Below are 25,764 nucleotides of genomic sequence, written 5' to 3'. Positions count from 1 at the left end.
CAGGAAAGGCAGGTATAAATAGACATAGGGCGGGAGCTAGCTCCGTCTGGCCAGGCTGTGATAGGCTCTCCCACTCCTAAGCCTGCCATCCTGAATGGTGGAAGATGGAGTCAGTCTCACAGACATAGGAGCAGGTGCAGACTGATTGCCCATGGGCGTCGACACAGAACCTGTGTTTGGCAAATCCTTTACAGTTATATATGCACTGTATGGTATTATTATTGGGACATTGGCTGGTACTGTTACTTTTGCACTGTATAGCTGTGTTATATATGCCCTATATGGCCCTGTTAGCTGACAGCATTAAGTGGGCACAATATGGCAGGTTTATATTTATAATACAATACCAGTGTTGGCCATTACATCCATCATATGACAACAATGTCCCTGGATTTTTTTCAGATTATTGCCGCCTATGTTATCCCAATGACAGCAGTAACACGGCCGGTGTCAGGGATGGAGAGCAATCACCCAGGCTGCTATCTGACGTCCACCTGCCGGGCTGGAGGGTGACACTGGGCGGAAGGCCCCCAAGATGCTGATGACAAATGACGAGGAGGCTGTTATGCAATGTCTACTCTCCCCGCCTCCTCCCGTCCTGCGCGTGCAGCCTGGCCGGGCTCCTAGCTCACTCACAAGCTCCAGGAAGCAGCAGCAGCAGCTCAGCGCGCAGCCGGCCGTGTCTATGTGTGAGCGGCTTTCCTGTGCCCCTCATGCCGCCCTGTGCTCGGAGCGTGTACCTGTGACTGAGGGAAGGAGACACCTGCCCGCTGCGGTGGGGGAAGGGAGAGCGCCCTCATCTCAGGTGAGAAGGAACATGCTGCACATAATTACTCTTAACCCATTCGTAGCCTCAGGGGCCGTATTGTCACCTGTGCCGCCTGTGTACATGTAGCAGGGCGCAGAATGTTTACAATGCCAGGGTAGCTGGGCAGCATATATATTTCTGGGTGCCAGTGGGTGGATAATACAACCTTATGGCTCAGTAAATAGCATTAAAAAAATAACTGTAATCCTATTTAGCCCATTTAAGGTTGGACTTCAACCCAGCAGGCATGTGGCAATGGTTGCTGCTGGCAGGGAGGTGTGTGCTGGTATAGACCGGTTTGCTGTGGTTGCCACTTGTGTGCCATTGGGTTTTCAATATACAGGACTATATTAGTATCTATGGACTTCTGTAGGACACCATGTGACTGGTATCGGCTCCTCTTACATTATTGTTGTGTATTGTGTTGTTTTTGGGGCATTTTTCTTATTACATGCTGTGTATATTGGCAGGTAAAATGTTTAAAACCCAGATCTGATCCCATTGCCGTTCCTCAAGACTCAACTCTACATTGCCTGTCCCAAAATCCGCAGTCTGCACTCATCTGGATCCATACTCCTATATGAAATATGCAGTGTGCACCCGACATCCATCCTCAGTAATGATTTCACCGTGTAGTCCGGTTCGTCAACCCTGGGGACGTTTCTAAATGAAATGACGTGATGTCTGCTCAAGCCTATGGGTACCTTAATGGGCATGCACATAATGCCCTGCATACCAACCCCATCTACTGTAGTCCTGGGCCTGCCATCAAACCCCTATAAGGGGGTAATTATATTTCTGCAAAGGGTTAAATGAAGGAGCAGCCAAGTGCTTGGAAAACACGATCCTTTGAACCTGATATTGGGGTCCGCAGTCGAGGGGGTACACTTTGCTTATTTGTCCAAGTCCGTGTAGACAACAACGAGGATGAGATGCAATGTCTGTGATCCGCATACGCACATAGCCATGTAAACATGGGGGCTGATTTTTTTTATTTTTTTTTACAGAATTTACATAAGAAAACTTTGAGCGCTACAGGTCCCCGTTACTTATTGTAGAAAGTGAAATTCCCCTTTAAAATATGTCTTTGAGGAATTATTGTATGTTATTTTACATCTAGACTTTTTGTAGTTAGACTTTTCTCTATTCAGTAGAAGAGATTTTCATGTTACTCTATGGAGGAAAAAAGTAGTCAACAGTATTTCAAATCGTACTGAAATCCCAGCAATTAAAAAATAATAATTCTAGCAAATCGCTTGACTGGAATGTTTTTGAAGAGATTTTCGAGCTACTCAATGCATTTCGGAGCGATTTATTTTTTTACTTTTATATTTTTGTAGTGAGCCATAGCAAATCTAGGTGTAGCCGTCGCTTCAAGAGCAATTAGAAACCACGCGCTCCTCACATTTTCTGCGCTCGACCCTTCTGGTCAATGTATTTATTGTACGGGTATGTCCACACGCTAAACTAAAAACGGCTGTAAAATACGGCGCTGTTTTCAAGGAAAAACAGCCTTTGATTTTCAGCTGTTTTTAAAATTACAAATGTTTTTTGCTGCCGTTTTTGGAGCTATTTTTCTATTGACACAATGAAAAACGGCTCAAGAAGTGACGTGCACTTTTTACGGGGCTTTTTTTATGTGCCGTTTTTTCAAATGGCCGCGTAAATAAATGCCCCGTCTGAACTAATCACTTTTTCCCATTTAAATCAATGGGCAGATGTTTGGAGTCGTTCAGCTTCTGTATTTTTAGCCATTTTGAAAATACGTATGAAAATAAGCCGTGTGAACATACCCTAATACTTTATGTGTTATCTTCACACAGGGCGGATACGCTGCGTAAATTCCCGCAGGGAATTTGCGGGTGAAAAACCACACCTAACTCTGGTGCAGTTTTTCACCGGGAATGTCCGCTACCGAAAACTGCAGCACTTAGCCGGCCTGCTAGGATGAAGTTTCATCCCAGGAGACCGCTGCAGCCTTTGATTGGCTGCAGCGGCGGTCACATGGGATGAAGCATTATTCAGGGAGGCCATCCCTCTGATGTCATCCAGGCCGGCCTCCTGGGATGATGTTTCATCCCATGTGACCGCCGCTACAGCCTGTGATTGGCTGCAGCGGTCACATGGGATGAAACGTCATCCCAGGAGGCCGGCCTGGGGGAAGAAACACAGACTCCTCGGTAAGTATAAGATATTTTCCTGAGTTGCGTCTTTTGCAGCAGAAACGCTGCGAACCCACCGCAAAAAATGCAACAACTGCTATTTGTTGGGGGTTTTACCGCCCCATTGAATTAAACGGGGAAATCCTGCAACAAATAAGCAGCGTTTATGAAAATACAATTAACATGTTGCGGAATAAAATTCCGCAGCGCAGGTCAATTTCTGAGCGTTTTTTCCCCACACAGTATTTACGCAGCGTGTGGATGAAATTTGTTTTATCTCATCCACTTTGCTGCTACTGTATTTGCTGTGGATTTTCCGTAACGAATTTCATTGTGGAAAAGCCACAGTATTTATGCAACGTGTGAACTGACCCAGACACGAACGTGTCCATTTTGCGTCCGCAAAAAACGAGTTTTTCCTGCGTTTCAGTTCTGTGTCCCATCAGTTTTAATGTCCATGTGGGTTCAATTTTTATTTATTTTTTACAGCCTTTCTTTAGCAACTGTTGCGGGAAACACGGACAGCACACGGATGACTTCCGTGATTTTTACGTACCCATAGACTTCAATGCGCGCGGTGGACTAGAATAGGATATGCAGTGAGTTTCCTGCAGCGGAAACATGCTGGGTGAAAAATCACGTGTGTCTGAATGGCCCCATTGAATTGCATAGGTCCGTGTGCTGTCCGTTGTACTAACGGACAGCACAGGGACGTATACAACGTTCGTCTGAATAAGGCCTTACTCTTCTTTCCTTTAAGAGCTTTGACGTACTTGATATTGAGGAAGTGCACAGAGATCTGTTAACCCCTTCCCGACCACCCACTGTCTTTTGATGGCGGACGGTGCAGGTCCCGAGTCTCCAGCGACGTCTTTTGGCATCGCTGTAGAAAAGACATATGACCTCTCCAGTGAGCGCGCCCATTCTCCAAGTATGAACTGTTAGGGTATGTTCACATGTACAAAAAGAGGTAGCTGAAAATTACGAGCCTGTTTTCAAGGAAAAACAGTCTGATTTCAAGGCATTTTTTGATGCTGAAAATGAAGCTTTTCAGGCGTTTTTCATGAATGCGTATTTTATTAGGCACTATTGGGTCTGTGTGGGGGCAGCTATGGGGGCATTATACTGTGTGGGGGCAGCTGTGGGGCATTATACATGGTGGGGGCATGGACTTTATACTGTGTGAAGGGAAGCTATGGGAACCGTTATGGGGCATTATACTGTGTGGAGGGCAGTTATATGGACATTCTAATGTGTGGGGGCAGCTATGGGACATTATACTCTGTGGGAAGCACTGTGAGGCAATATACTGTGTAGGGGCGGTGTCAGGGGGTCTATTATATACAGTAGTTTACAGCAGGCTCAGGGGATAAATATTAATTCAATGTCGTTGCATGCAAATAGGGGGCATGGCATGCAAAAACGGGTGTGTTCTAAGTAATCGTTCATTAATCGTAATTGAGGTTACATGTTCAATTACTCATGATTTTGATTTAGGTCATAATTGCCCAGCCCTAGAACAGGAACATACCCGTACTAACAGCTCCTCTACATAGAGCAGCTTCCTGAGTACAGCTGGGATCAGGGGAAACTCAGATCCTGGCTGTTTAAACTCTTGAGAGCCACGGTCCGTGCCAGCGACATGATCAAAGGGAACTATCTCCTTTGATGGGGACTTGACAGCAGCACGCCCCTAGGACGCCTTGTCTTACAAATTGTACCATCAGAGTTGTCTAAACCTACACAACCACTATAGTAGACGACGCTATTGATTTCGTCAAAACGACGGAACCCTTGCACAACGGAGACAAACGGAAACCATTGGCACCGGATCAGTCACCATTGAAATCAACGGTGATGGAAACGGAAACCTTTGGTTTCAGTTTGTGTCAGCCAGGGTCCCGCTCCGACGGAACATCGGATCGGGACCCTGGCGCAGATGTGAACGAAGCCTTAGGAATCTACGCAACCTAATAACCTAAAGAATTTATAGAACAACTTATTTAGCGTGAAATGTGAACGGTATAAAAAATAATGCTGAAAATCTCTTCTTCTATTTTCATGCTGCAAAAATAAATCACATCAATTATGTAGTATATTATTTGTGCCGCCAAAATGTGCAGGAAAAAAAATACAAATAAAACAAGGACTCATAGCCACGTCAATGAAAAAATAAAAAACTTTATGGCTGCTGAAAGGCAGAGGGGCAAAAAAAAACGAAAAAATGTAGCTGTCATTAAGGGGTTAAAGCCATATTAGTGCATATTTGCAAATAATGAAAGCTTGCATGTACCTCTTGTCATTCTTTTTCTCTGGACATTATGCTACAAAGATTAATAATATAAATTAAAACTAGGAGAAATTCATTGGCTTTTGAAAAATAACTCTTTAAGGTAAATTCACATGCGGCAGATTTGTTGCCGAAATTACTGCGACTGTCCCGTTTATTTGAATTAGGCTGACTGAAATCCATGCACCTACTACAGAAAGTGACTACGTATGTGACTACCCTTAGTCACTAACATTGCATATTCTTTATGGATTTTGAGTGCGGATTACAAGTTTTCGCAACATAAATTGGCATCCTTCAGATTTTGCAGGTCAATTTCCGCACATTTATTCTGCAGATTTTTTTCGTAGAGTGTGGTTGAGATTTGTTCCCCATACTGTGCATAGTCTGATGACCAATCGGCTTTAAAAACCAAAAAAATTAACTTCTGTACTTATTTGAAATGGGGTGAGTGAAATGACAAATATGGGCTCTTGCCCTGCCCCTCTTGATATTTCTGCACTTCCGCATGTAAATAAGCAAGCCGGAAAATGCCAAAAAGCAACGTAACAGGTGTAAACAAAAGGCCAATATAGTGTTTTCTGGAAATGTAAATGACTATTTTTCTATCTCAATAGAAACTATGATTTCCTACAACGGGCTGCTAACAGTGGTACAAACGAGCGGTTGACAAAGTCTCCGTTAAAATGATGTATAGTTCAGGCCTGGACAAATCAGAGTTTCCTGGTATCCTAGAAATGAGCAAAAAAAGGGGGAAGGAGTAGGATCCAGCGCTGAGTCAAGTTTAAAATGGATTTTCTGTTCCAAGTTTATTGGCATGAATAATAAAAGGAAGTCCAGTTGTAGATCACTACAGCCAAGTTTAAGGACGCGGCAGTCGTCCGAAACGCGTAGGCCCCGAGGACATTACCTCCACTTCTTACTAACCCAGGACTATCTACAACTGGACTTCCTTTTATTATTCATGCCAATAAACTTGGAACAGAAAATCCATTTTAAACTTGACTCAGCGCTGGATCCTACTCCTTCCCCCTTTTTTTGCTCATTCACCGTGTGTCGACACGAGGACCCGAGTGCCATTCACAACACACTGGAGTGTGTCAGGTGAGCTGGAGGTCTCCTCCCCAGTTTCTATCCTAGAAATGAGTTATTAAGGCCCCATGCACACGACCGTAAAAATTGTCCATAATATGGTCCGCAATTAGCGACCCATTCAGTTCTATTGGCCGCGGACACCTTTCCGTATCGCTACGAATGGGTGTTCGTGCCGTAGAAATCTTCAGAAAATGATGGAACATGTCCGTTCTTTTGCATTTTATGGACTGTGCTCCGATACTTTCTATGGGAGCATGGCCAGAAAATACGGATAGCCGGCCGTGCCTGCCATCGCGGGCCGTGATTACGGGCACGGCCGTGTGCATGGGGCTTTAGTAACTAACTTCTTTGGGTTGTTTTCCAATGAATTCTATGGAAAGTTTTTTTTTACTGGCAATTCTCTCATTTGTCAATCTTTTACTACACCTCGCTGGGGCTACCAGTCCTGCTTCATGAGATAACGTGTCTCTATATTGTGTTGTTCTTCAATGATATTTGTTCTTGAAGTGAACGACCACTCTCATCACTGGCTTCAGCGGTCGTTTGATGGTGACCTAAAAAGTTGAAGCCCAAAATTGACCGGTTGTGACGGGTCCAATTAAATCACTTTTTGAGGTTTTATGTATATGAGTGTATCTGTGGTCTGTATTCCCTTGTTTTTATTTATCTGAAATACATGTGAACAGGTCCTTGGGGGTGGGAGATTGAGACAAATTATACTTAAGTGATTTTCCGTTTTGGATGGAACATCTTATTAATGTTATTTAACATGTCTCAGCAGTGTGAAGGCGTATGGAAAGAATTATGTAGTCACATGGCTAAAGGATTAAGATCCCGGCCCCATAAAATATACTTTAGTAATCTTTATTTAATCGTCCCCTCGAAAGGTTTTCCAAGGTCAGTAGATGTTTGACGGCCATAAATCTGCTGCATATATGTCTATATTCGTTTCAAGATAAAAACTCATATTTTGTGAAATAGTGAAAGGTTATTTAAGGACACATAATGCGTTCTCACTTCAAAAATGACCAACCAGAAGCCCACCACCGGATTACTAACCACAAAATACTATCGGAAGAATAGAGAATCGAAAGATTAAACGCAAAGCAACGGTTCCGTTAGAATTACCATAGATTTCAATGGTCATTTTTTGTTTCAGTTGCTTTCCGCTTGTGTCCGTTCGCTAGGTTTCCATTTTTTTTTCATAGAAACAAAAGTTCTGCAGACTGCACTTTTGCTTCCGTCCAAAAATAAGGAAATTTTTTTTCTTGCTCTGACCCAAAACTTGTCCCTTAAACAGCACAATAAATTCCCATCATTGTTTTTCCTACATCCTTTATAACATAACCAATACTTGTAACGCGCAATAACCAACAACAACAGCAGCTCGGCAAAGTATTTATTGTGTCTGCGTTCAGCTGATTTGTACAAGAGTCGATGTGAAGACTCGGGGACGGAACCTTGAATTATGTTCCACTAAAAGACGTGACCTTTCTGCATGGTAAACAGCTAAATGTTTTCTCTACTGTCTCCCTCCCCATATACCGGCTCACTGAATAAGTCGTAGTCAGCGTTTTATAACTTTTTTTTTTTTACCACATAGAGTGAGGGCTTCTGCTTAGGCTTCTTACAATACAAAGTTAATATTTAAATGACCTTTTTTGCTTTAACTTTTCACATAGGTTTACTGCCTGATGTGTTTCAGTTGACCACATTTTTTCTTACAGGTTTTTATATGGTATTACAGAAGCCATTGTTTAAAAGAGGCTCCACACCAATAGGCATATATAGATTGAGGACACCCTTTGTATACTTTTGGTTACTTGCCTCTTTTTTTATTGTTTATTTTTTTTATAAGATGTCGGCTCAGCATACTTCTGATTTCCCGCACAGAAAATCTGCAGTATTTCTGTCCCGTGTGTAGGAGGCGAAACACAGGAGTGGATCTAAAAAAGAGGAGAAGCATTAGTCTTTACTTTACACTCTTCCTTCTTTTTGCATCCACTCCTGGCTTCGGCACAAAAAACTGCATCGAAAACTGCATGTGTGATTTAGGGTATGTGCACACACACTAATTACGTCCGTAATTGACGGACGTATTTCAGCCGCAAGTACCGGACCGAACACAGTGCAGGGAGCCGGGCTCCTAGCATCATAGTTATGTACAATGCTAGGAGTCCCTGCCTCTCCGTGGAACTACTGTCCCATACTGAAAACATGATTACAGTACGGGACAGTTGTTCTGCAGAGAGGCAGGGACTCCTAGCATCGTACATAAGTATGATGCTAGGAGCCCGGCTCCCTGCACTGTGTTCGGTCCGGTACTTGCGGCCGAAATACGGAAGAGTGTAAAGTAAAGACTAATGCTTCTCCTCTTTTTTAGATCCACTCCTGTGCTTCGCCTCCTACACACGGGACAGAAATACTGCAGATTTTACGGACGTAATTAGTGTGTGTGCACATACCCTTAAAGGGAATCTGTTAGCAGATTTGATTCCACCAAACTGCTGACAGAGCTACATAGGTCGATATCAATAGCCAATTATAGTGCACTGGGAGAAGATAAAATAAAGTTTTAATACCTCATGCGCCGCATGCAAATTAGCAGGCAAGTGTTCGCTAGGTGTTCCTGAAACTCTAAAGTGCCAGCATTGTGAGCTGACGCCTGCCACGCCACTCAACAGGCGGTTCACGGCAAAAGAGTCAGGACACTTTAGGGTTTCAGGAACGCCCAGTGGACATTTGCCTGCCAATTTGCATACAGTATTAAAATGTAATTTTCTCCTTTTTTCAGTGCACTATGATCAGTGATATAGATACGTTTAAACTAGACACCACAGGACCTAGATAGTCTGTCAGCAGTTTGGTGGGCTCAAATCTGTTTACGGATTCCCTTTAAAACACAAGGTGAAGGCACTCCGAATGAGGTAGCGCAAATCCACCCTGGGAGCAAGCTATGCAAACCACTTTTCTGAGAATTTCCATTCATTTCAAAAGAGATGAAACCTGGTGTCACACAGCAATATATATATATATATATATATATATATATATATATATATATATATATATATTTAAAATAATTTAGCGTTTTAATGGTGCAGATTTTAATTTTAAACAAGTAACTACAAAAAATGCATGTCAATATCTCAAAGCTAAAAATGAAAGAATATTTGCAAACTTTTCAACATTTTTAATTTATGGCCTATCCTTATGATCGGTCATTAATATTACATTGTTGGGGGTCCTACTCCCGACACCCCCGCCTATCAGCTGACTAAAGGGGCTGCGGCGTTCATGACCGAGCCCTCTTCATTATTTACCAGGCACAGCGCCATACACATTAGTAGCGTCTGTGCCTGGGATTGCATTCACTTGAATGGGACCGGAAGTGCAAACCCAGGCACAGCCGATACGGATGTATACAGCGTTGTGCCTGTAAACTGTGAAAAGGTCGCGGCGACTAACGCTGTGGCCCCATCAATCAGCTGATCGGCGGGGGAGCTGGGAGTCGGCCCCCACCGATCTGATATTGATGACCTATTCTAAGGATAGGCCATCAATAATAAATGTCCAGACAACCCCTTTAAATCCTACAAAGGTCTTTTAGAAAGACAGCAGAAAAAAAAAATCTTGGACTTTGAGATCTGGAATACGATACATTAAGAGCAGGACATGAGATCGTTGTACAGTACAATTTGGCTATGTTTGCTGGATCTCTTTGCTGGTCTTCTTAGCGTTGGATATTATTCAGGATCGCTGTATGGTCTTGAACACGGCCTAGGAGTTTGGTAATCTGAATATAGATGAAAAAGAACAATTATTCGGGGTTTGGCAATTCCCACTTGGAATCTGTCTTCCAATTCCGCATAACCCCTTTGCTGCCCTGGTATAATTTGGCTTTTAATATGAGACCAGGTTCTAAGATTTAGCACTTATATTCTAGTAATGGCAAGCGGTTCAAGTTATTGGCAGTGAAAAAGTAATCACCAACAGCAGCAAGTGTTAATGTCGTGTGCAGTAATGAGATTGTACATAGACCACCTTGACATTAGACGGGGACGGCCACTGCACAGCTTCTCACTGATTCACCCTCCTATTTCTGTATACCTGGCATCTAAACTCAGACAGTTGCTAGAAACGTTTATATTGTGGCTGGTACTTTTGACTGTGACCGCTTAACCTGTTGATGTCATTGTAAGTTACTAATGCCAGTTTTACCCGCTTGTGACATTGTCATTGGATGAACTTTAGGATCTTTAGTTACCTGCAATTTAATGTGCTATGGGCATTATTGTTATGCCAATGTCTAATGGGGTTTACCAGTCCACTATATTTAGTCATCAGTTTTAAAGTATAAATTTTTTTAAATGGTTAATATAGTTTGTCACATTGTCTCTCTCTAATTTTGCTAGGGGCTGCTTTAACCCTGCTTCTTTGTAACCTTCTTGTTATTGGCATGTAATAATAAAATTTAGAATGAAAAAATTAAAAGCTATAGAGTGCGGGCAGACTGCATAAATGCAGAGAAGCTGTGGGGAATTTGATTTACCAGCTTTCAAGCTTTAGATTCACATTGTCCCTGCAGCATGGGACAATTGGCTAGCTAAAATATATTATATCAGTACTGAGGTCCTGTTCTCTGTTGCTCCGCTCCATAGAGCTCCTGCAGTGGTTACGTGCCGTACATCAGTCATGTGCCGCTGCAGCCACAGCCGTCACTTGCCTTTCATGACAGCATCACTGCTGAGCCCAGCGATTGGCTGCAGTGGCAAGTGACTGGTGAACGGCATGCAGGAGCTTCAAGGACCGGAGTGGTGGAGAACAGGACCTCCGCACTAAAGCAGGAGGGGGACTTCAGAGAATTAGCTGACTACTAAGTAGTTCGGACTCACACCAATCATATACTGATGACCTTTACTGTGGATAGGTCATCAGTTGTCCGTGCATGGACAACTCCTTTAAGGATTCAGGGATTGAAAATAATACAGTTCTCTGATATGCTAACCTATGCACCTTTTAAAGGGGTTATCCGGGACTTTTTAAAATTGGCAACAGGGCAAGGGATGGCATAACATAATGAACTACTTAGTAATCAGCTAATTCTCTGAAGTCCCCCCCCCCCCCTCCCAATAATCAGGAGCGGTTTTCCCTTGAAAACAGCTCTGTATTTTCAGACGTTTTTGAGTTTGCGTGTGAACATACCCTAATAGTCATGTGCTCCAAAACTTGCCAAGCCATGTGTGTGTATTTTGCAGAACAGCAGCATATATGAGTATATGAGTATGCCTTGAATAGATCATTAACCTGGGATGTCTCCTTCTGTTGGGAGTTGTGTTGTTTTATAGTCCGTTATCTACATTGAGTTCAAGGACAGAAAATTCACTTATAACGCAGCTCGCTTGTTGCAGGTATAATCTTTTCTTGACCCACCACCGCCTTGTTTTCTATCTCTATCCCTCTGACCAATTTCTTCTCTTCAGTAATGCTATTCCTGACCATTGCCTGTTTCTTGACTGTTGTTTGGTCTACTGATTTTTAGCTTTGTCATGGATGTAGTATGCACCTGCCCTTTGGGCTGTTTCTTCCCTCAGGTTCTTACTGATTTAGATTAAAAAAGAATGACAGCACTGTGTTGAACTTCAAATCTGTTTTTTTACATTTAAATGTATGCGCAACCATCATTATTAGGCTGAGTCCACACGGGGCGGATATGCTGCGAAAAAACATGCAGCATATCCGCCCTGTGCGCCACAGGGAATTCCGGGCGAAAAACTGCACCAAACTCTAGTGCAGTTTTTCACCCAGAATGTCCGCTGTGGAAAACTGCTAGCAGGCCGGCCTGCTGGTATGACGTTTCACGTCTGATTGAAAGCCTGTGATTGGCTGCAGCGGCGGTCACATGGGATGAAGCGTCATCCAGGCCGGCTTCTTGGGGTGACGTTTCCCTTTATGTTACTGCTGCTACAGCCTGTTATTGGCTGCAGCGGTCACATGCGATGAAATTTCATCCCAGGAGGCCGGTCTGGAGGAAGAAGCAAAGACTCCTGGGTAAGTATAAGTTGTTTTTTTTCTGAATTGCGTTTTTTTGCGCGGAGTCGCTGCCAACCCGCCACAAAAAAACCCAACAACTGCTATTTGTATTACCTCCACATTGAATTCAATGGGGAAAATCCGCAACAAATAAGCATCGTTTGCGCAAATACAATTGACATACTGCGGAATAAAATTCTGCACCGGAGGTCAATTTCTGAGCGTTTTTTCCTGCTCGGTATTTACGCAGCGTTTGGATGAGATTTGTTTTATCTCATCCAATTTACTGCTACTGTATTTTTTCCTCAATGAATTCCGTTGCTGAAAATCCCCAGTATTTACGCAACATGTGAACTGAACCTCGGTGTGTACAAATAGTTTGTGGTGGACTTTACATAATACCCACAGTCATTCGGATTTGCCTGCAAAATATGTTGAATGTCTTATTTTTTATTTACGTAAGTTAAAATGGTCTATCAAACACAATATTAGCAAAACTGGATATTATTAAAAACAATTTAAGTTAAGCCACTGTTCACATCACGTTTTTGCCCTTTGTTTATGGTGTACGTCGGAAAAGTATGGTATAGCGTAGTAGACAATGCTATTCCATCCCAGCAAATCCTGCAGAAAAACTTATACTCTGCAGTATACAATTTTTTTACTATAGGACAGGCATCCGTTTAGCGGATATGTCATGGGCTTTCCAATAGCTTTTTATGACCTATCCGTTAAACAAATAACCGTAGAGTCTAAGGGGGATGGATCCGTTAAAGCTCACCTAACTTTTTGGATGAAAAAGTTGAAAAGGTGAAAACTCCTCAACATTGAAATTGCATCACCAAGAAGGGCAAGCCGTAAGGTTATGCAAATCGAGCAGTAGCAGGTGTCGCTAAGATCTGCAAATAATCAAATTTTGAAGCACCCAGCTTCAATCTGTGGCATGTGGAAGGGGCATAAAAGCCAAATTGAAAGGAAAGTTTCTGTTAGCCACATGAAATCTCAAAAATCGGATCAAGTGGTGTGGGATGATTGTGCGATGCCTTCTATTCGCCGACGTGCCAGTTATCGCCAATTGTTGCAAACTGAGCGGGACAGAATCCTTGAACTGGGAGACCTTGGTTTATCACTCCGACAGATCGCTACGCGCCTAGGCCGAGATGTCCGCACTGTTCAACGTTGCGTGTCCCAGAGGTTGGCAGAATAACAACGGACGGGAATGACAGCAAAAGGTGCGCGAAGGCAAACCTTTTCACAGATGGATCGTCTGATTGAAAGAATGGCGCGTAGTGATCCCTTCAGTACTGCAAGTGAAATTGGATGTCACATCCCAAGCCTAGGGTGGCAACCAGTGTCTTACGCAAACCATCAGAAGGCGTTTGCACGACATTGGGCTACGAGCCAGACGTCCAGCTACAGGTGTTCCATTGACCACACGCCACCGTTCTCAAGGGCTATCATGATGCACAGCAAGGCGGCAATGGAGGCTGGAATGGAGGTCTATCCTCTTCAGCGATGAGTTCCACTTTTGTTTGGGATGTAATGATAGCCGGAGATTAGACTGGAGACCACGTGAGCAATGTCATGAAGAGGCATTTACAAGGGAATGTCTCACTGGTCCTACTCCTGGGATTATGGTATGGGGTGGCATAATGTACGGCAGTCAAACTCCTCTAGTCTTCATTACAGGTACACTAACAGCTCGGCCTTACATTGATTTGGTTGTGGAACCAGTGGTACAGCTATTTATCCAAAGTGTCCTAGAAGCCGATTTTCAACAGGAGAATGCCAGGCCACATGTTGCTCGGTCTACTATGAGCAGCCTGCGTGACCTTAACGTGCTACCATGGCCTGCAGCGTCTCCGGACTTGTCGCCCATCTAGAACATCTGGGACATCATTGGTCGGCAATTGCAAAGAGAGCTGCCAGCAGCCAATCTTGATAATTTGCTTGCCCAAGTGCATTTAATGTGGCATAGCATTCCACAGACAACTATTAATAACCTCATTGATAGCATGCCAAGGCTTGTATGTGCATGTGTTTCTGCGTGCGGCGCTCATACTCGATACTGAATACATCAAGATGTTTGGAATATTTTGTTTCCATTTTTTTTTTCATTTGCTTATCATTAACATGTTTATTAATCCTGTTTTTTTTTTGCAATTCCAAAACTTTTCCTTGTTGTTGCACTTTCAATCTTGAGGCGTGTATATAGAAGCTGCGGCAGCATAGAGGAGACTATACAGCAATAATGAGCAGTGTAGCTGAGAATCCAGCACTGGGGTGAGATATATCTTACCAGGAAGCTGCAGCAGCATCTGTATATGTCTTTCTCACTCTGCTCCTCCCCTTTCCATAGACTTGTAAGGGCAGTTTGTCTCTCTCTCTCTCGCTCTCTCTCTCTCTCTCTCATCCTCCTCCTGCTCCCCCTCTCCATAGACCTGTATTGACAGGCAGTGAAGACAGACACCCCCACTTTCTGCAGTCCTTCTGTAACTTGGGGCGGATTTTGTTTGACAACAAGGGGTAGACATCAGATTACAGGAAGGGAGACATCTAGTGTCAGTAACTTCACACAGAATTTTCATGGAATTAAATTTTACCAGTGAGTGAATTACAGGTTCGTCTATATCCGGTATACTATTAGATTAGCATAAGTTGTTTGAAAATGTTGTGTCAATTTAAACGAATGGCTAATAGTGGCATCTATCACCCATAGATTATAATGGTAACCGTTTAATGGATTCGTTATGAACATTCATGACCCCAGTTCACAACGTACCCAGCAACTAGTAGTCAGGTAACAGACTATAATCACAAACCATAGCACAACATACCCATTGAATGTACTGATGCTGAGTCAGGCATCCACCCCGATGCACGTTTCTGCTATTGAGCCTTCGTCGGAGTGGAGGGATCTGTAGGGATCTGCAGTGTGGGATCAGGGTGGTCGGTATATGGTGAGTGAGGCGGCTTCATCATGGTAATGTCCTGTCATCCCGACGTCGGCCATAGAGTGCCTTACCACTACTCCTAAAGCAGAGCCATAGGGACTCTACGTGGCGTCATACCTTCTCCGTGCACATGGCCTTAGTGTCTTAGGCCTCATTCACACGACAGGGTTTCCCGTCCGGGTGCCGGACGTTCATAAATCGGCCGGCACCCGGCTGCATTAGGAATAATAGACCCCTAATGGGGCTATTCACACGACCGATTTTTTTGACGGCCGGGAAAACCGTCCGTCAAAAAATAGGACATGCTCTATTTTCGGCCGGCCACCCGGCTCCCATAGAAGTCTATGGGGCCGGGTAATACACGGCCATCACCGGAATGTGTCCCGAGTGATGGCCGGGTTTTCCGTGGCTTGCGCTCTATCTCCTCCTCACAGCGCAGAGTGCATGTGAGGAGGAGGAGTTGATGCCATTCGGACGAATGGCTGTGCGCTGTACACTGTGTGGCAGGGCCGGGGTGTACAGCAGGTGGAGGGAGCGCTGCGCTGGCTCCCTTCCCCTGCTTGTTAAAAGCGCCCTGGCCCGGCGACACCTTCCATGGCGCCGCTAGCAGCTGCTGCTGCTGCTACTACTGTAGCGACGCCACTATAGCAGAGCGGGGAGGTATCTCCCCGCTCTGCTATGTGTTAGCTCCACTTTAGCTCCTTGAAGGAGCGGAATCCCCGTGTTTTCGGGGATTCCGCTCCTGGACAGAGCGCTTGATGTCTCTGTCCATATCTGGGCAGTGACATCAGGGGAAACTCCTGAAGCGGAATCCCCGAACACATGGGGATTCCCCTTCAGGAGTTGTCGCTGATGTCACTGTCCAGATCTGCCCGGCCCGGAACGGATGCAAAACTTTATGCAAACCGGCCGGGCAAAATGGGCGATTTCCGCAACAAATAGCAAATGCTGCAATTTTTGCAGTGGAAGAGCTGCAATTCTGTCACAAAAATCGCAAAACCCCCCCAAAAACTTGTTTTTTTGTTTAAAATTTATTTTAAAAAAGCCAACACATACCCTGGGTGTGGTCATAGTGACGCGTTCCTCTGTTCTCCATGCAGCCTGGCCTCCTAGGATGATGTTTCATCCAGTGTGACTTCTGCAGCCAATCACAGGCTGCAGCTGTCACATGGACTGCAGCGTCATCCCAGAAGGCCAGGCTGCACAGAAAAAAGTGGGATGCGTTGCTATGACAACGCCCGGATGTAAGTATTTTCTTTCTTTTTTTTTTTCCCAGCACTGTTTTCCGCAGCAGGTATTTTGCCTAAAAAACTGCACCACAATTTGGTGCGGTTTTTCGGCCAAAATTCCCTGCGGGTCCTAAGACGGATACGATGCATACTTTTACACAGCGTATCCTTTCCGTGTGAACTTACCGAATGTGTATATTTGTAATCATATTATCATGGTAGTACATTAGTGCCAGCCCGCAAAGACCACTATGAGCATTCATTATAAAGAGACAGTGTCACTTTACAGTCACTGCAGAGGAACGCCAAGCAGAAAGGTAATAAATTAATATGTAAAAATAATAGATCACGTATTAACGTTTCCTTTACCTTTTTATTACTATATTAACTTATTATAGCCTTAGGCCATAGAAATTGTTTCTTAACATGCTAAGTGGCCTACTTATAATCATTCTATTATCCCATATGCTGCTCTTCTGATCTCATATTATGTACAGTTGCGTAACTCACTAATACCGGTGGTATTTTAGGGCTTAGTGACCACACACAGTTTAGCTATGTCTAGAATGTGTGGGATTAATAGCTATAACTTTTTATTTGTTAGCTTAGTAGAGTATTTTTTGCCTTTTTTGTGATTGATGGTACTTTACATCCATATAATGTTTTGTTTTTTAATTTGATGCAGTTTAAGGTAACAGTTGTCTTTAAGTGTACTGCAGTGTCTTGACCTTATTTTATTATATGATTGTTATTGTTTACATTATTTTAGGTAGGGCCAGACTTTTTCTTTTGTAATTAATATATCCCATATAAGGTCAGAAAACAACTTTGGGAGCCATCTGCAGAAATCGAGCGGTCTGTGGGGCAGGATCGCCAATTTCTCTAGAAACTTGCTACTGAAAAAAGACTCAAAAACAACTGGCCACAACTGCCCAAAAGGATGGCGAAATACTGTACATGCAACTGCACAGTTTCAGAATAAGGGCTCAGGCACACAGCATTATGGATCCATGTTGTACAGATCTGTAATACGGCACCCACAGATATCCATGGGCCCATACTGTACCTCCTTTTCCCCTGAATTAATATGGAGGCACAAAGAGGTTTGTGGGGCTGAGCTGCTGTACCAGGCACATGCACGTAAACTCCGTTGTGCCTGGAATAACTTGAAAGTACCTTTCGTTCTACTTATTGGTTGGTTTCTTGAGGGTCGGAAACTCCACAATCACACATTGGTGGCCTAACCTCTGTCCTTGCATGAAATCGTCTGCTCATGGTGGATGTACAGTATGGGTCCATACATTTATATTAGTTGCTGTATTACAGATCCTTACCACACAAATCCGTAATCAGAGTGAGGAAAAATAAATCTTCAAATGATGGTTTTATTCTACAATAAGTAAAATGCCTTAAAGAGGCTCTGTCACCAGATTTTGCAACCCCTCTCTGCTATTGCAGCAGATAGGCGCTGCAATGTAGATTACAGTAACGTTTTTATTTTTAAAAAACAAGCATTTTTGGCCAAGTTATGACCATTTTTGTATTTATGCAAATGAGGCTTGCAAAAGTCCAACTGGGCGTGTAATATGTGCGTACATCGGGGCGTTTTTACTACTTTTACTAGCTGGACGTTCTGACGAGAAGTATCATCCACTTCTCTTCACAACGCCCAGCTTCTGGCAGTGCACAGACACACAGCGTGTTCTCGAGAGATCACGCTGTGACGTCACTTCCTGCCCCAGGTCCTGCATCGTGTCGGCCACTTACCTGCAAACGCCGATGCTGCTGCAGAATCCACTGTAGCCTCTGGTGCCGATGTGTCCTCGCTCGTCCGACACGATGCAGTACCTGGGGCAGGAAGTGAGTGACGTCACAGCGTGATCTCTCGAGAACACGCTGTGTGTCTGCACTGCCAGAAGCTGGGCGTTCTGAAGAGAAGTGGATGATACTTCTCATCAGAACGCCCAGCTAGTAAAAGTAGCAAAAACGCCCCGATGTACGCACATAATACACGCCCAGTTGGACTTTTGCAAGCCTCATTTGCATAAATACAAAAATGGTCATAACTTGGCCAAAAATGCTCGTTTTTTAAAAAATAAAAACGTTACTGTAATCTACATTGCAGCGCCGATCTGCTGCAATAGCAGATAGGGGTTGCAAAATCTGGTGACAGAGCCTCTTTAAGGCCCTGTTCACACGGAGTAAAACAAAACACTCAAAAACCGCGGCAAGAAACGCAGCAATAAACGCATGTGGTGCAAAACCACTTCAAAAAAACTAGAGCTGATTTATCCAGGCAGAATTTTCTGCCTGCAAAAAACTCTGTGTGTACTAGGCCTAAGAGCTTGTTCGGGTTTAGAAAAAAGGATCTGCTTTTTTTTCCTCCAGAAAAAACACCATTTCTGTCCATGTGCTATCTCTGGTATTGCAGTTCATCCCTACTCAAGTAAATGAAGCAGAACTGCAATACTAGAGATAGCACGTAGACAGATGTGATGCTCTTTCTGAAAAAAAAATAAAACTTTTTTCAAATCCTGTGATTACATGAGAGCCCTCTTCATCTGTCACTTCCTCCGACATGACCAAAGGTAGAATGTGTATGAATACATCCCAGACACTTAAATACCTTGAAGGACTCTTCCAGCAGAACAACGGAATAATGAAAGCAGATGTGAACATAGTCTATGCTTTATTTCATTTATTTTCTTTGTTTTGTTATAAAAAACAAAACCTTAAAAAAAAGAGAATACATCCAATACCCTTAGGGGAACACAATTAATATTGCTATTTTATATTTTTATGATGTTGTACAAAGTGTTAAAAAACACAAAAGCGCAATACAAGTGCCATTGTTAATGCAAAACTAGTTTCAGACATAAACGAAACAAAATACAGTGGGAAGGATCGCTGCTTACATTAAATTACATTCATAAAGAAAATTGGGGATAGCGGCGAGAGTTTTTACTAAAGAATTGCTACATTCCTCTATGTGAGGTATGTATGTATGTATGTATGTATGTATGTATGTATAAGATGTATCCTGGGACAATGAGATAATTTACTGGCTAGTGATCCAGTGGTAATAAAGCTGCATATAAGCAGTAAGATACTTCTTTAACACTGGCTACATACATATGGCAAGTATTGTGCTGTGCCATGGGTGTACGTTGAGCAAAGCATTTATTTTCCGAGCCCTCCAAAGAGCCGTGTGAACGTAGATTTTCCGATGTAGAGCTTGACATGCCACAGCAAATTTTTCACACTACTGAATCGAGTAGTCACAAAACCACCAGTTTATATACACCATTTTGCCTTAACATTAAAACCACTGACAGGTGAAGTGAATGCCATTAAATATCTTTTTACAATGGCACCTAACAAGGGGTGAGATATATTAGGCAGCAAGTGAACAGTCAGTTCTTAAAGTTGATGTGTTGGAAACAGGAAAAATAGGCAAGCGAAAGGATGTGAGGGCCAAATTGTTATGGCTAGACTGGGTCAGAGCATCTCCAAAACGGCACGACTTGGGTGTTAAACAAGTGAACCGGCGATAGGGACCTGGGGAGCGAAGTCTCATTGATGTATGTGGGGAACGAGGGCTAGCCCATCTGGTTTTATCCCACGGAAGAGCTACTGTAGCACTAATTGCTGAAAAAGTTAATGCTGACTATGAAAGAAAGATGTCCGAACACACAGCACATCGCCGCCTGCTGCGTTTGGGGTTGCGGAGCCACAGACCAGTAAGAGTGCTCATGCTGAACCCTATCCACCACTGATAGCACCTACAATGGACACATGAGCATTAGTACTGGACCATGCAGTAATTGAAGAAGGTGACCTAAATGTAATTTTCTTTTACATAATGTGGAAGACTGTGTGTGTGTGTGTGTGTGTGTGTGCGTGTGCGCGCGCGTTGCTTATCTGGGAAAGAGATGGCACCAGGATGCATTATGGAAAAAAGGCAAGTCAATGCTCTGGGCAATGTCCTGCTGGGAAAGCTTGGATCCTGGGATTCATTTGGATGTTACTTTGACACATACCATGCACGTACATATTGTTGCAGACCAAGTTCACCGCTTTATGCCAACGTTACTCTGTAATGGCGGTGGCCTCTTTCCGAGGGATAATCGCCCTTCCGCATTGCACAAATTGTTCATCAATGGTTTGAGAAATATGACAGAGTTCATGGTGTTGACTTGCCCTCCAATTCCCCAGATCTCAATCTGATCAAGCATCTGTGGAATGTGCTGGAAAACAAGTCCAATCCATGGATGCCCCATCTCGCAACTTATAGGGCTTAAAGGATATGCTGCTAATGTCTTGGTGTATACATAATAGGACACCTTCAGAGGTCTTGTGGAGTCTATGCCTCGACCAGCTAGAGTTGTTTATTATGCAAGGGGTTATTTTAATGTTATGGCTGAACAGTGTAGACTTCATAGCACTATGCAATGTTCATAAAGTGTGAACAGAAGGATATTCCTGACAAACCCCCACCCTCCATTAGGCATCTAGCAAGGGCAACCCATTCTTCATGGTGTAGACACAGCTGCTGTCTAGCAGCTGCAGGTACTGAAGCTCAATTTATAGGGCTGGTAATGCTCCACTGTGGCACCCCTTATGATATCAATGCTCACCACACTTCCACCTGTGATGTCACTACCTATTCTGTAAATGTTACAGGTGACTCCCTAATGATGTCAACATCGGTGATGTTGGCCCCTGTGATGGCGTGCCCAAATTTTTTTGGGGGCCTTAAAGGGGACATGTCAGATAATGTCACTGACATTGCTAAGGAGCTGAACAACTCTTGTGACGTCATCATGCGCAATGATTGTCCTACATGGGACCTAACCTTCTCCATCTGTTGACGTCATCAGCGGTGATATCACCAAGTTAGTAAATTCGGCTCATGTGTTGTCATGCCCATAGCATCATAACCCGATATGGAGTCTTAAAGGGGCCTAGTAGGTCCACGTACCCCTTAGCCGTGACACCTTTATATCAGGCACGGTACTGTCATGGGTGTACGAAAAATGTAAGCGCCTGTACCCTCAGCTGCCAGATAGTGTTGGTAATTGCACCAATGAGCAGGGATGGCCCACCCCAGTGGTCTGTGATTTGCAGCCACGGTCGTGTGCATGGGCGCATAGAAATGAATGGGTCCCCAATTCACCCGCAGATTTGCGGGTGAATTGCGGCCGCACGAACACGTTCGTATGCCTGAGGCCTTGTTCCTAAGTTCATGATATAGTCGTTAAACAGATACCATTATAGTCTATGGGTGACTTCTGCCACTGTTAGGGTATGTTCACACCGTGTTTTCAGGCGTAATTCGGGGAGTTTACGCCTTGAAAAACCCCTAAAAAACGGAAGCTGAATGCCTACAAACATCTGCCCATTGAAATCAATGGGAAAAGCAGCATTTAGTTCATACAAGGTGTCTTTTTACGCCGCTGTTTTAAAAAACGGAGCGAAACAAGACGCTCCGTAAAAAGAAGTAGCATGTCACTTCTTGAGGCGTTTTTTGGAGCTAATTTTCCATTGAACACTATGAAAAACGCCTCAAAAAACGCTTGAAAGGGAGCCTCAAAAGTAGCTCCAAATTAAAAGAAGCTTCATTTTCAGCTTCAAAAACGCCTGAAAATCAGAAGCTGTTTTCTCTGAAAACAACTACGTATTTTCAGACGTTTTTTGTTAAGCGTGTGAATTAGGCTATGTTCACACAGAGTTTTTTGACAAGTTTTTTGACGCGGAAACCGCGCCGCAAAGCTCGTAAAAAACGGCCCGAAAATGCCTCCCATTGATTTCAATGGGAGGCGGAGGCGTCTTTTTGCCGCGACCGGTAAAACCGTCTTGCAGGAGAAAGAAGGGACATGACTTCAATAGGAGGTAGAGAAAGCGTATTTCGCGCCGTTTTATGCCCGCGGCGCTTAATGGCCGCGGGCGAAAAATGCAGCGAAAATCGGCGTCAAACTTCCAAACGGAATTTTGAGGCCGAAATTCCGCCCGCAAAAAACTCTGTGAACATAGCCTAAGGCATCCATCGCTGCCACCGTTTAACTTATACCTTGAGTGCTTTTTCTGGCGTATACGTCAAACGGAGAGTATAAAACGCAGTATGAAAGGGGCCTAATGCAATGTGCTTACAAAAAAAATGTAGATTTAAATTTTGTGACCGGTCCTGAGAGCGGCATAAACTAAGGGTCAGTTCACACAGCGGATTTTGCGTGGTGGCCCCGCTGAAAAATCCGCTGCGGAATTATTCTTGCCGAAGACAGGAAGCTTCCTCCACCCCTTGACTTCAGTGGGAGGTTCGGGCAGAATCTGCCCAAAGATCGAGCAGGACGCTTCTTGTGTCAGACTCACATTAAAATTAATGGACGGCAGAATTTTGCGTCGGGTTTCGTTGTGTGAACAGGGCCTAAGATGTTTTTTGTTTTTTTTACAATGTTTTTCATTTGCTTATTATAATTCTCATTATGTTCACAAATGTTGAAGGCCACAAAAGTGAAGGCCACAATCAGGCTGTTGATGATGTATAAAAGTGTGTTTAGAAGTGGGCAGAACAAAAATAAACCTTGAAAAAATGCAATAGTGTACTACCAGAAAAGGCAAATATTAATTGCAAGAAAGGTTGTGTTTCATTTGTTTCTGGTATTCAAATTCTAAAGGATGTAATTGTCTAACGCAATGTAATCCTAGAGCGCTAATAATGTAGATGTATTTTATACAATGATTGGTTTCTGTCATTGTTATTATTCACAATAGACCACAATATCCGTTCTTGGTGAATAAATGTCATTGTTTGTGTTGCTGAGCCTCGGTGTACTCTCTGCCTTTCGCTGCCCTTCCAAATCTGAATGTGTAGAGGAGGTTGTTTGCATTCTAACGTCGCCACTGTTATGCAGCCTGCTACAGTAAATGCTGCATTGTCTGCAACAGCCAACATTAATTATATTGTAAAAAAATAAAAAACAATTTGTGTTGGATATATGCGTGCGTATACTTAATGAATATGTACATATATTGGTGAGTCATTTTGTGCCTTTCATGTGTAACTATTTTGCTGCCAGAGCACCCCATGGGTAAACCGGGGATGTGCTGCTGACAATGATGTAAAATGTATGCCAACAATTCGCCCCAATTCATCCCAATGATTGCTCCATGTAAATGGAGCTAAAAAAGCGTTGATCAACGTGCTATATCGTCGTTCTGCTCTTGTTAACCATCATAAACCGGTTGTGTAAAGCCACTTTTAGACACTTTTCTTTTCCTGTATACCACCTCTTGGTTGGTTTAGTTTGACGGTTTTTTGGGGGGTTTTTGCATCAAATTTTGGTTTTCAATAAGCCAAGCCCCCTTTTCGAGACACTCTTGGGAAAAGTATTTAAGTAACCAAGAACATCCGTTACTTGAAGACTTATGGTCTTATGTACTCTGTATATTCTCTACCTCCAAATTCACTCCCCATTTCTTTATATGAAGCCCCTGCTAGATTGACCCTATCGGTTGCTCTCCATAGAAATATACCACATATCCTACCCATAGAGGGTTGCCTTTATGGTTGTTTAATTTTAACTTCAACAAAATTGTACAAATTGTAACTTCCCCCAAAATTCAAGAATATCTGCAAGCAGTGTCCAAGCAAAATGCGCCATCTGCAGTGGGTGGTATTGCACCATCTTCACACTTCAGTGGATATCCAATGGACTCACTCACTATAGAGCAGAAGTATTGAGTAGTGTATTGCTAGCAGCATTTTCACCTCATTGCATTTCACAGGGGAACATAGTTCACCTGAGCTGGAATGTGGACTATCATGTAAGAATATAACATATACCAACAAATACAACAAACATATGTAGCAATATTTCTCTTTTACTTGCCTACATTTATAAGGCCTCGTTCACACGGCAGGGTTTCCCGGCCGGGTGCCGGCCGTTCATAAATTGGCCGGCACCCGGCTGCATTAGGAATAATAGACCCCTAATGGGGCTATTCACACGACCGATTTTTTGACGGCCGGGAAAACCGGCCGTCAAAAAATAGGACATGCTCTATTTTCGGCTGGGTACCCGGCCGCCCGGCTCCCATAGAAGTCTATGGGGCCGGGTAATACACGGCCATCACCGGGATGTGTCCCGAGTGATGGACGGGTTTTCCGGCACTTGCGCTCTATCTCCTCTTCCTCACAGCGCAGAGTGCATGTGAGGAGGAGGAGTTGATGCCATTCGGACGAATGGCTGTACACTGTGTGGCAGGGCCGGGGTGTACAGCAGGTGGAAGGGAACGCTGCGCTGGCTCCCTTCCCCTGCTTGTTTTAAAAGCGCCCTGGCCCGGCGACACTTTCGATGGCGCCGCTAGCAGCTGTTGCTGCTGCTACTACTGTAGCGACGCCACTATAGCAGAGCGGGGAGGTATCTCCCCGCTCTGCTATGTGCTAGCCGCACTTTAGCTCCTTGAAGGAGCGGAATCCCCGTGTTTTCGGGGATTCCGCTCCTGGACAGAGCGCTTGATGTCTCTGTCCATATCTGGGCAGTGACATCAGGAGAAAATCCTGAAGCGGAATCCCCGAACACATGGGGATTCCCCTTCAGGAGTTGCCGCTGATGTCACTGTCCAGATCTGCCCGGCCCGGAACGGATGCAAAACTTTATGCAAACCGGCCGGGCAAAATGGCCGATTTTACCGGCCGACACTCGGGCTCGGGCGGGACCCGGTCGTGTGAATCCCGCCTAGGGGTTTGTATTTTAACTCAGAATTTAGGAAGATCTTATTTTAAGATAAAATATAGTACAATTCTTTATTTAGTGCTATTTTAGAGCCTAAACATTCCACACGGCTTTGCTATATTTCAAAATTTGAAATGGATTTATGAATCTACAGACACGAGATTTCTTACATCTTTGTGTTATATTGATAGTTCTCTAGTTTTATTTGACTTTGTATGCCACAAAAAATAAATCACTATGTTCTCATAATTCTAGGTTCCCAGAAACCGTGTAACCAGTAGCAATGTACTACTTCTACTGTATTGTTATTTTTGATGTTTCTAAACTTTTTGAATGGTCTGCAATGTGCCAATTTCTTTCCATGTTGACTTAAAGGGGTATTCGAACCTTATAAAGTGATGGCATTTTACTAGTATATGTCATCACTTTATGATCAGTGGGTGTTATAGCCTGAGAAT

The 25,764-nt window shown here is 43.7% G+C and overlaps 1 protein-coding gene across 1 annotated transcript in view; it reads left to right on the top strand.

The window, feature by feature from the left end:
• Positions 1-430: 430 nt before the first annotated feature.
• The window catches only part of LRRC8D (leucine rich repeat containing 8 VRAC subunit D), a 54,342-nt gene continuing 29,008 nt past the window's right edge, over positions 431-25,764 (top strand). The window contains exon 1 of the mRNA XM_075833244.1: positions 431-805. The gene's annotated coding sequence lies outside the window, so the exon portion shown is untranslated. The remainder of the gene's footprint in view (positions 806-25,764) is intronic.

This window comes from Rhinoderma darwinii, chromosome 7 (genome assembly GCF_050947455.1).
Source record: "Rhinoderma darwinii isolate aRhiDar2 chromosome 7, aRhiDar2.hap1, whole genome shotgun sequence".
In the NCBI taxonomy this organism is placed as follows: Eukaryota; Metazoa; Chordata; class Amphibia; order Anura; family Rhinodermatidae; genus Rhinoderma; species Rhinoderma darwinii.
This window is presented reverse-complemented; position numbering and strand designations above follow the sequence as displayed.